This window comes from Canis lupus, chromosome 8, assembly GCF_003254725.2.
Source record: "Canis lupus dingo isolate Sandy chromosome 8, ASM325472v2, whole genome shotgun sequence".
In the NCBI taxonomy this organism is placed as follows: Eukaryota; Metazoa; Chordata; class Mammalia; order Carnivora; family Canidae; genus Canis; species Canis lupus.
Window position 1 is genome coordinate 11,310,066 of NC_064250.1, and position 11,931 is coordinate 11,321,996.

Consider the following 11,931-nt stretch of genomic DNA (forward strand, 5'->3'; position numbering starts at 1 on the left):
TGTCTGTCCTCCACCCTATTTTTATTACCCATATGAATTTATACAAGGCACATAATTCCTTTGAGCATTATTTTCTTCATCTATAGAATGGGATAACCCATGCCTCTCAGAATGATTTTTAAAAGATTTTATTTATTTGAGAGAGAGAGTATGAGCAAGGGGAGAGGCAAGGGGAGAGAGAGAGAGACAGGGATACGCAGACTCCCCACTGAGCAGGGAGCCCTATGTGCTAGATCCCAGGATCCTGAGATCATGACCTGAGCCAAAGGCAGATGCTTAACCGACTTGGCCACCCAGGTGCCCCTCTCAGGATAATTGCAAATATTAAATGCAATCTTTTATGTTTAATGCCTCTCAAGTAGTTGGTGCTCAATAAGTATTACTCCCTTTCCATCTTTTCTGTTTCGAATTCTTTTTTTATTTTATTTTAATTTTAGTGTATTAACATACTGTTATCTTCATTTCAGGTGTATAATATAGTGACTCAGCAATTCCATATATTACTCACTGCTCAAGTAAAGCATACTCTTAATCCCCTTCCTTATTCCCCCCCTCCCCCTCTCCTCTGGTAACTATCAGTTTGTTCTCTAGAATTAAGAGTCTGTTTCTTGATTTGTCTTTTTCTCATTTTCCTCGTTGCTCTTTTGTTTCTTAAATTCCACATATGAGTGAAATCATATATTTGTCTTTCTCTGACTGAATTATTTCACTTAGCATTATATTCTAGCTTTATCCAAGTTGCTGCAAATGGCAAGATTTCTTTTTTTTTTTTTATGATTTCATTCTTTTTTTATTGCTGAATAACATTCCAGTGTGTGTGTGTGTGTGTGTGTGTGTGTGTGTGTGTATCTCACATCTTTATACATTCATCTATTGATGGACACTGGGGCTGCTTCCATACTTTGGCTTTGTAAATTATGCTGCAATAAACATGCAAGTGCATGTATCCTTTGAATTGATATATTTTTTTAAATAGGCTCCACTCCCAGCACAGAGCCCAACGCTGGGCCTGAACTCAATCCTGAGATCAAGACCCAAGCCGAGACCAAGAGTCAGAAGCCCAAATGACTGAGCCACCCCAGCACCTCTGAATGAATTTCTTTATATTTTTTGGGTAAATACCCAATAGTGCAATTGCTGGATTATAGGGAGGTCTATTTTTAATTTTTTGAGGAATTTCCATATTGTCTTCCACAGTGGCTGCACTGGTTTGCATTCCCAAAACAGTGCATGAGGGTCCTAGTTCTCCACGTCCTTGTCAACACTTGCTGTTTCTTGTGTTTCTGATTTTAGCCATTCTGACAGGTATGAGGTAATATCTCTTGGTAGTTTTGACTTGTATTTCCCTGATGATGAGTGATATTGAGCATCTTTTCATGTGTCAGTCATCTTCATGTTTTCTTTGGAGAAATGTTTATTCATGTCCTCTGCTAATTTTTAAAAAGATTTTATTTGAGAAAGAGAGAGAGAGAGCATGAGCAGGGGGAGGGGGAGAGGGAGAGGGAGAAGTAGAATCCCAGCTGAATGTGATTGACATGGGGCTTGATCCTAGGACCCTGAGATCATGAGCCAAGCCAAAGTCAGCTTAACCAACTGCCACTGTGGCACCCCCTGCTCATTTTAAATTAGATTATTTGTTTTTTGTGTGTGTGGAGTTGTATAAGTCCTTTATAGATTTTGGATACTAACCCTTTATTGGCAATGTCATTTGAAAATATCTTTTCAGTAGGTTGTTTTTAGTTTTGTTGGTTGTTTTCTTTGCTGTGCAGAATCTTTTTATTTTAATGTAGTCCCAATAGTTTATTTTTGCTTTTGTTTCCCTTTCTTCAGGTGACATATCTAGAAAGATATTGTTGTGGCCAATATCAGAGAAATTACTGCCTGTGCTCTCTTCTAGGACTTTTATGGTTTCAGGTCTCACACTTAGATCTTAACCCTTTTTATGTATGGTATAGGAAAGTGGCCCACTTTCATTCTTTTACAGGTTCAGTCCAGTTTTCCAGCACCATTTGTTGAGGGGACTATTGTTTTTAAAAGTTTTAATTTTAATTCCTGTTAGTTAACATAGTGTTATATTAGTTTCAGATGTACAATACAGTGAATCAACAATTCGATACATCATCTTGTGCTCATCATGACAAGGGCACTACTTAATCCCCATCATCTGTTTAATACTGCCCCCACTCCCATCCCCGCTGGAAACTATCAGTTTGTACTCTATAATTAAGAGTCTGTTTCCTTGGTTTGTCTCCTTCTTTCTCTTTTTCCACTTTGCTCGTTTGTTTTGTTTCTTAAATTCCACATGTGAGTGAAATCCTATGGTATTTGTCTTTCTCTGACTTATTTTGCTTAGCATTATACTCTCTAGTTCCATCCATGTCAATGCAAATGAAACTTTACCCCACTCTAAATTCTTGCCTCCTTTACTGAAGACTAATTGACTATATAATTGTGGGTTTATTTCAGGGCTTTCTATTCTGCTCTATTCATCTATGTGTCTATTTTTGTGCCATTACTATACTGTTTGGTTTACTACAGCTTTGTAATATAAATTGAAGTCTGGAACTGCAGTAGCTCCAGTTTTGTTTTTCTTTTTCAAGATTGCTTTGGCATTTCAAGGTATTTTTTGGTTCCATACAAATTTTAGGATTGTTTTAGTTCTGTGAAAAATGCTTTTCGTATTTTGATAGGGATTGCATTAAATCTGTAGATTGCTTTGGGTAGTATAAACATTTTAACAATATTAATTTTTCCAAAAATATTTTTTCCAATCCATGTGCATTGAATGTCTTTCCATTTTTTTGTGTCATCTTCAATTTCTATTATCAATGTTTTATAGTTTTCATAGTACAGGTCTTTTACCTCTTGTTATGTTGGGTCCTAGATATTTGATTATTTTTGGTTCAATTGTAAATGGAATTGTTTTCTTAATTTCTCTCTCTGATGCTTCATTATTAGTGTATAGAAATGCAATAGAATTTGTTTATTTATTTATAGTAGGCTCTACACCCTATCTACAGACTGAGCTAGCCAAGGGCCCCAGAAATGCAATGGATTCTGTACATTGATTTTTGTATCCTCTGACCTTACTGAATTCATTTATCAGTTCTAGGAGTTTCTTGATGGAGTCGTTCAGGTTTTCTCCATATAGTATCATGTCATCTGCTAATAGTGGAAGTTTCACTTCTTCCCTACCTATTTGGATGCCTTTTATTATTTTCTCTTGTCTGAATGCTATGGCTAGGACTTCTGGTATTATGTGGAATAAAAGTGGTGAGAATCTTATTCATGATCTTAGGGGAAAAGCTCAATTTTCCCTCATTGAGTATGTTACCTGTGGGTTTTTCATGTAAGGCCTTAATTATGTTGTGGTATATTCCCTCTAAACCTACTTTGTTGAGGGTTTTTATCATGAATGGATGTTGTACCTTGTCAAATGCTTTTTCTGGATCTATTGACATGATCATATGGTTTTTATCCTTTCTCTTGATATATCATGTTGATTGATCTGAGAATATTGAAACTTATTTCTTTTTTTTTTTTTAATTTTTTTTTTAAATTTTTATTTATTTATGATAGTCACAGAGAGAGAGAGAGGCAAAGACACAGGCAGAGGGAGAAGCAGGCTCCATGCACCGGGAGCCCGATGTGGGATTCGATCCTAGGTCTCCAGGATCACGCCCTGGGCCAAAGACAGGCGCTAAACCGCTGCGCCACCCAGGGATCCCTGAAACTTATTTCTAATTCTTGATTTACTCATTTAAGAAAAGAATGCATATAAAGTTACACAAAGTCCAGAAATTAGACTTTTCTATATCAGCCTATAGTGTTTCCCAAACACTTGGTATTTAGAACCTCTTGGAGTCTTCAGACAGATTCTTAGGGGTCAAAGGATTTTCTACAGGATTTTTAAAAGAAATTGTTTTTATTGTGATGATTATCTTAAAATACTGAAATAAGCAGAGTCCGACACATCGAAATAAATTACTAATAAATAAATTCAGCTCATAACTAAGCATTACCAGGAGATTCCAATGTGAATTTGCATTTACATTTACCATTTCATCTTACTGATCTTTTTTTTAATTTTTAAAATTTATTTATTCATGAAAGACAGAGAGAGGGAGAGGCAGACACACAGGCAGAGGGAGAAGCAGGCCCCACACAGGAGGCCTGATGTGGGACTAGATCCCGGGACTCCAGGATCACACCCTGAGCCAAAGGCAGGCGCTCAACCACTGAGCCACCCAGGGATCCCATCTTACTGATCTAAGGGACCATCAATGTGACAGTGTACATAAGTGGCTGATATTTGGTTGTTGTGTCCTACGAGCTAAATGATAGCAAAGCCCAGTGCCTGCCACTATACTTATGTTGTCTATGAAGGCAAAGTTTCTGTTTCCTAGTGATAATATAAATAGCATTTTCGATGACCAAGATTTTAGTTTCTTATATTTTTAACAAATCAATATTTTGATTTCACATCATGAAAATGACATGCCACTGAGTAATGTACTATTTTGTAGAGACTAATGGGAATTGAACAGAGGCAGACTAATGTATTTGCACCAACTGAAAGCCAAATGCTTTCAGGACATTCTATACAAATAAAGATTTAATGGTCATTTGAATATTCTAAATTGAAAACAGAGTGGAAGCAATAATAATAAAATCTGATTTATGATCAATTTTGAAATGGTGTAAATGAGATACTAATTGCCTCTGTGAAACTCTGCATTCTCAAGCCTCATTCATGGCAAACAGTGCTGAGCCTGTTTGAAAAACCACAAGGCCTGTGATGCCTGTGTCAAACTTGTTTTGCTATAGGAACCTGTCTGCCTTGTTTTGGGAGTGAGAGGGCATTTCTGACTACACAGATTCTCTGTTAATTCTTTTCTATCTTGCCAACAATTGTTGAAATATTAGCCAACATAGTCCCAAGCAGATATAAAATAAAACACTATGAGAGGCCTAGTTCTGTCTTTATCTTCAGCAGTCTATGAGGTTAGGAATGAAACAAAACAATAATATTAAGAATATATTTCTAATAATTAAAACTAACTTTGGATATCCTCTGTTTCATATTTCAGCAAAATTTGATTATATATATAGTGCTGATTTCAATTATATTGTTATGCTAACTCCATGTTGAAATAAATAATACAGCTTTACAGAGTCATCAATATATTGGCATTCCAGGATCTTTCACTAGCAGGGTGTAAACTATGAGGCCTGATTTTCTTGACTACTTTATTTCATATACTGTCAGTGCCCATCTACTGTATACTGTGTCCTGTTTTATAGATGTTAAAATAAGAAAAAAATGTATGTTCCAGTTTCTGTAGAATTTTGTTGTAAACAAAGGTTGTTTATTTTTCAGAACATACTTATGTGTGTGTGTGGGGGGGGGATCCCTGGGTGCCTCAGCGGTTTGGCGCCTGCCTTTGGCCCAGGGCGCGATCCTGAGGTCCCGGGATCCAGTCCCGCGTCGGGCTCCCTGCATGGGGCCTGCTTCTCCCTCTGCCTGTCTCTGCCTCTCTCTCTCTCTCTATCGTGAATAAATAAATAAAATAAAAAAAAATACATGTATTAGTATTCTCTGCAATTGTCACCACACAGAAACAGACTAAGTATAGAACTGAATGGTGATTTAGTGTCAGCCAAATACATCATCTACTGCAATAAATTAATGTTGTTAATGTGACTTGTATTGATTTGTAGTTTTATATTTAATTTGTAAATCTGCTTTGGTTTTAGAGTTTATGACAGCTGTAAGAAAAAGGAGTCTATACCCAGTTTTATGTTTGGACATATTTAAACAACAACCTAGAAGTAATTTCAGCAATACTAGGGGTCTAGAGAGAATTTATTGCTTCAAAAGGGATCAAACATAAATTGCCTGAGAAATTCTGGTCTAGCTCTTTAACAGCACATTGTTCATAGCACCATGACATCTGATAATTTAAAGCCATTATAAAGATTTTTTTTCTCCTAAACGATTTGATCTTGTCAAGATTCAACTTTTTGTTCTGCACACATAAACATTTTCTTCTTTTTTTAGAGTATAAAGTGTTTAAACGTGGTCTTCCTGCAGCACAGCTTGACTGAAGGAATTGGTAGAGAGACCTCAAGTTCATGACCCTTGAACTCTGACCATCTTATCAACTATAGATTCTCATAACCACATATCCATTAATAAACTGGTTGTAAGGTTTCTAAAGAGAGCAAGGACATGAAAGGGTTTTGATATATCTCTTCAAATCATACAAATGATCATCCATCTACTATTCTTTAATAGCTTTGAAATTAGAAATGGCTTGTTGGAAAGCCAAGCCATTAGAAGAAATACATCAAAGCATATTTTATTTGTAATTGGGCAATTTAACTCAACAGGCATCTCGTTTTTGCCTAATTTTTTTTTTTTTTGAGGGGGAGAACACAGTGTTTCTATGACTTTTCAAAAGCTGTGAAAGGATTAGAATAATAAACAAAGGGAAAGATGGGTTTGCCAATAATCTCTGGAGGTTCTTTCTTCTTTATTTTCGTCTCCTCAATACCAGAAACTTTCATTTGGTTTCACACTACTTTAAGTACATCATAAAATTGGATACCAATTTAAAAACTTCTCAACATTACCGAGCTTTCTCAGGTTTTTACTTCAAAATATTGTGTCATATTTTTCAGAGAAAGGGTGGGACGCCCATAGGCAGGAGAAAAAAGAAGCAAGACCGCCCTTATTACACAGATGCCACACTCCTTATTAAGGATGCCGTCGTAGCGCAGCGCACGCAGGCAGACCTATGCCCTTCATTTCACTTCAGCGTAGGGACAACTGTGACCACTCTGTCAGCACCGGAGGCTTTCACCTTTGGCCGTCATTTCACAACACGCCAGGCTGTGACCGGAGCAGTATGCTCCCTGCGGTGGTTAAAATGGAAGATCTCTAACACCAACATTCCAGTCAGTGTTCCCTGCAAGTAGGTGGGTCCTGCGTGCCGGTTCCCCAACAGGGCTAGGTTAGGTGCGGGAAGTACAAGGACGCACAACAAGGATTCTCCAGGGCAACTCCCGGCGCGTGGAATTCCTCGAATCCACCTTTCAGGCCACACAAGCGCCCTTAACCGCGCTCTTCGGCGTCGCGGCGGCGGGAGGCCTGGAGCCACGAGCCCCGAGGGACACCTGTGAGGGGCGGGGCCGCCCATCCGGGCCCCTCCGACCCCACGGCGCCCCGGCCCGGGCCCTGCAGGTGCTCACAGAGCGCGGGCCGCCCGCAGGGGGTGCTCCGCGTGCCGAGCGCGTCGTCAGCTCGTCGCAGGCTCCTGGAGGGCGGGCGCTGAGCTCACTTCTGCCGCTGGCGTGCGACCCGGTGTCACGGGCGCAATGTCGGCGACGTGACATCTTCGCCGGGAGGACCGTGCTCGACCCCGCGCCCAAGTGGCTCAGCAGGTCGGCCTGTTCGCAAGCCCTCAGCGACCTCAGTCGCTCCGGCCCGTCCCCGCTTCGCACCGCGGCAGGCCCAACGCCCGCCCGGCCGCCCCCGCTCGCCCGGCCCTCGAGGCGCCCCGCGCACCCAGCCGGCCGCCCTGCACGCCGCTCCCGGCATGCTCCGCGGGCCCAGCGCGACCGCCACAGGCCCACGCTCCCACGCCGGGGCCCGCGAAAGGCCCCTTACCCAAGGTGCTCCGGGCGCGGCGCTCATTTGCATGTCCTACCGACAGGTACAGTCGACAGGTCAGGGGCGGCCTAGCCGGCACAACACCACACGTGCGAGCCTGGTGGGTGGCTCCGCGTCATCGCATTTGCCCCAACCTCCTGTGGTCAGCGAGGGCGGCGCACACTTCGGTCACCGTAAGTAAGAGGGGCGAGCAGCCGCCGTGCCTTATATATGCGCTGGGCGGAGTAGGTAGCGTGCTCGCTTCGGCAGCACATATACTAAAATTGGAACGATACAGAGAAGATTAGCATGGCCCCTGCGCAAGGATGACACGCAAATTCGTGAAGCGTTCCATATTTTTATGCAGCTCCCCAGCCATCTGATTTCCTCTGCAGATTAACCCCGAGGAGATGGTATCCACCTAAGTATATGAATAATGAAATTGTGACATTTCGCTAGGAAGATACTCCTCCGGAGCAGTCTAAGACGTGAACAAAGCTCAGTTGCCCTTGGAAATTTATGTGCAACCGTCTACATACCTCGGAAATAAACCATCAGTTTGAGTTTCCGTATAGAATTTAAAAATTATGAAGTCCCAATAGTTCATTTTTGCTTTTGTTTCTCTTGCCCTCATGGATGTATCTTGCAAGAAGTTGCTGTGGCCAAGTTCAAAAAGGGTCACCTGTGTTCTCCTCTAGGATTTTGATGGAATCTTGTCTCACATTTAGCTCTTTCATCCATTTTGAGTTTATCTTTGTGTATGGTGCAAGAGAGTGGTCTAGTTCCATTCTTCTGCATGTGGATGTCCAATTTTCCCAGCACCATCTATTGAAGAGACTGTCTTTTTTCCAGTGGATAGTCTTTCCTGCTTTGTCAAATATTAGTTGACCATAAAGTTGAGGGTCCACTTCTGGATTCTCTATTCTGTTCCATTGATCTATGTGTCTGTTTTTGTGCCAGTACCACACTGTCTTGATGACCAATAGATAAGAAGCTTTTGCACAGCAAAGGATACAGTCAACAAAACTAAAAGACAACCTACAGAATGGGAGAAGATATTTGCAAATGACATATCAGATAAAGGGCTAGTTTCCAAGATCTATAAAGAACTTCTTAAACTCAACACCAAAGAAACAAACGATCCAATCATGAAATGGGCAAAAGACATGAAGAGAAATCTCACAGAGGAAGACATAGACATGGCCAACAAGCACATGAGAAAATGCTCCGCATCACTTGCCATCAGGGAAATACAAATCAAAACCACAATGAGATACCACCTCACACCAGTGAGAATGGGGAAAATTAACAAGGCAGGAAACCACAAATGTTGGAGAGGATGCGGAGAAAAGGGAACCCTCTTGCACTGTTGGTGGGAATGTGAACTGGTGCAGCCACTCTGGAAAACTGTGTGGAGGTTCCTCAAAGAGTTAAAAATAGACCTGCCCTACGACCCGGCAATTGCACTGTTGGGGATTTACCCCAAAGATACAAATGCAGTGAAACGCCGGGACACCTGCACCCCGATGTTTCTAGCAGCAATGTCCACAATAGCCAAACTGTGGAAGGAGCCTCGGTGTCCATCTACAGATGAATGGATCAAGAAGATGTGGTCTATGTATACAATGGAGTATTCCTCAGCCATTAGAAACGACAAATACCCACCATTTGCTTCAACGTGGTTGGAACTGGAGGGTATTATGCTGAGTGAAGTAAGTCAATTGGAGGAGGACAAACATTATATGGTCTCATTCATTTGGGGAATATAAATAAAAGTGAAAGGGAATAGAAGGGAAGGGAGAAGAAATGGGTGGGAAATATCAGAAAGGGAGACAGAACATGAGAGACTCCTAACTCTGGGAAACGAACTAGGGGTGGTGGAAGGGGAGGGGGGCGGGGGGTGGGGGTGACTGGGTGACGGGCACTGAAGGGGGCACTTGACGGGATGAGCACTAGGTGTTATTCTATATGTTGGCAAATTGAACACCAATAAAAAATAAATTTATAAATTTAAAAAAATTAAAAATTACGAAATCGACTTAATGTATGATCTTGCCTCCTTCAACAACACAAACTGCAGAGGGGCCAGAGTATAGGCTCTGTCGGGCAGTAGAAGACTAGCACATGAATTGGTCCATGAATCCTTGCAAAATCACTTCTAAATTATTAAATCGCTAAAGGAATGCATCTGCTAAAGGAAGTAAGCAACATTAGTGCCCATTTCTCGAGCCGACGTTTGACCTTCTTCGGCCGTTTCAGGCCTGAGTGAATACGCTCTGTCACCTGGAGCTGCGTTGGAACAGAGACCGCTACCAGGGAGCGGTTACGCGGGATGAGACCAGAGTCGGCGGCCGGTGGATGCTGGAGCTCCGGGACCAAGTGACCTGGCTAACGGCGGCGGGCCCATCCGGATCTGCTTTCTCGAGGCTTTCTGAGGCCGCTCTCGTATGCCCGCTTTCACCTGGCCCCTAAGGAGCACTCTGACCCGTGCCTGAATCAGACGGATTCTCTGTGATGGAAATTTTGAGAGGAACGTTAACTGCCCAAACCAATACCGGATTTGAACCAACCAGAACAAGCGTTCAGATGCGGCTACCAGGACGGCCTAGGAACGTGATAAGAGTCACGTGACCGGCGAGGTCAGGTATCAGGTCCCACGCCGGGAGATTCCCTGGAAGGCCAGGAGGACCTCGCGGGTGTGCTAGGCTCGTAGCTGCTAGCGTGAATGCGTAATTATACTCAGAACATTTAAGCACACAAACAAACAAACTCAGAACAGACCTCCATAACAATCTTTCCAAAAACCAGTTTTGCTGCTAACTCATAACCGGGGTGAGATGGCTGGGGAGCTGCATAAAAATATGGAACGCTTCACGAATTTGCGTGTCATCCTTGCGCAGGGGCCATGCTAATCTTCTCTGTATCGTTCCAATTTTAGTATATGTGCTGCCGAAGCGAGCACGCTACCTACTCCGCCCAGCGCGTATATAAGGCACGGCGGCTGCTCGCCCCTCTTACTTACGGTGACCGAAGTGTGCGCCGCCCTCGCTGACCACAGGAGGTTGGGGCAAATGCGATGACGCGGAGCCACCCACCAGGCTCGCACGTGTGGTGTTGTGCCGGCTAGGCCGCCCCTGACCTGTCGACTGTACCTGTCGGTAGGACATGCAAATGAGCGCCGCGCCCGGAGCACCTTGGGTAAGGGGCCTTTCGCGGGCCCCGGCGTGGGAGCGTGGGCCTGTGGCGGTCGCGCTGGGCCCGCGGAGCATGCCGGGAGCGGCGTGCAGGGCGGCCGGCTGGGTGCGCGGGGCGCCTCGAGGGCCGGGCGAGCGGGGGCGGCCGGGCGGGCGTTGGGCCTGCCGCGGTGCGAAGCGGGGACGGGCGGGCTCTGTGAGCGCCTGCACGTGTGTCAGGGTGTCCCTTTATGGAGAGCCTGATCCGTGGGACAGTCCTAGCGGCATTGACATTTAACACTTTAGATTTCCTGCCTATTCTTGTTTCCGTTGCACGGTTGCCCTGGGCTCTTGGTATCAGAACCGAGATCACCGCGTTGGCCTCCGCCCTCGGCGAGAGTCCGCTTGAGCGTCCGTCTCCCTCTCCCTCTGCCCTCCTGCTAGTGCTCTTGCTCTATCTAAAATAAATCTTAAAAAAATAAAAAATAAATATCACTTTGGGTCCCCAAAAAGGGACTAGATCGATGCGTTAGACTATAGCAAAATGTTGACTTACTTGCGTGCTAAGTAAAGCATACAAGATTGTTCTCAGCTCATCAAATTTTTTAATGAGAATAAACGAGTTTTATTTTTTATATTCTGGAACATTTTGACTTTATTACCAAACATGTTGTCATAACAATTCCAATTGTCTGCGTTAGCCGTGGAATAAAACAATGTCTGTCCTTCCTTAGTGGTGTATAAAACTGTGGTGTATCTTGCAGTCGATGGCATTTTGGATCCAAATCGATGTTGTATCTCATTTTTCAGAGAAGGAAGCCGAGGCCGAGGCGAGTGTGCAGTGGTATCTCTGGGCACTGCTCGCACTGGCCCTATCCTCTGAGACCCGGCCCGCTGCCCTTTGTACTGTACCACTTGTAGTAGTAGTAGGTCATACTGTTTGCAGTAGGTTACAAAAAATAAATAAATAAAAGAGGAAAGCCTGCTGTTTTACAACCACAGTTTTGATTTCTCATTTGACTGCAACAGTAGTACACACTGTTAAATGGAAAGTCTGCCTTTTCTTTTTCTTTTCCTTCACAGAAAGAGCATATTCAGTAATAT

At 43.3% G+C, this 11,931-nt stretch overlaps 2 non-coding genes and 1 pseudogene across 2 annotated transcripts; 1 reads left to right on the forward strand and 2 right to left on the reverse strand.

The window, feature by feature from the left end:
• Positions 1-10,620, reverse strand: part of LOC112657448 (proteasome maturation protein-like) — a 31,441-nt pseudogene extending 20,821 nt beyond the window's left edge.
• LOC112658241 (U6 spliceosomal RNA) lies at positions 7,909-8,015 on the forward strand. Its single transcript, XR_003135619.1, has one exon. It is a non-coding gene; the product is annotated as a U6 spliceosomal RNA (small nuclear RNA).
• LOC112658240 (U6 spliceosomal RNA) lies at positions 10,510-10,616 on the reverse strand. Its single transcript, XR_003135618.1, has one exon. It is a non-coding gene; the product is annotated as a U6 spliceosomal RNA (small nuclear RNA).
• Positions 10,621-11,931: the final 1,311 nt, after the last annotated feature.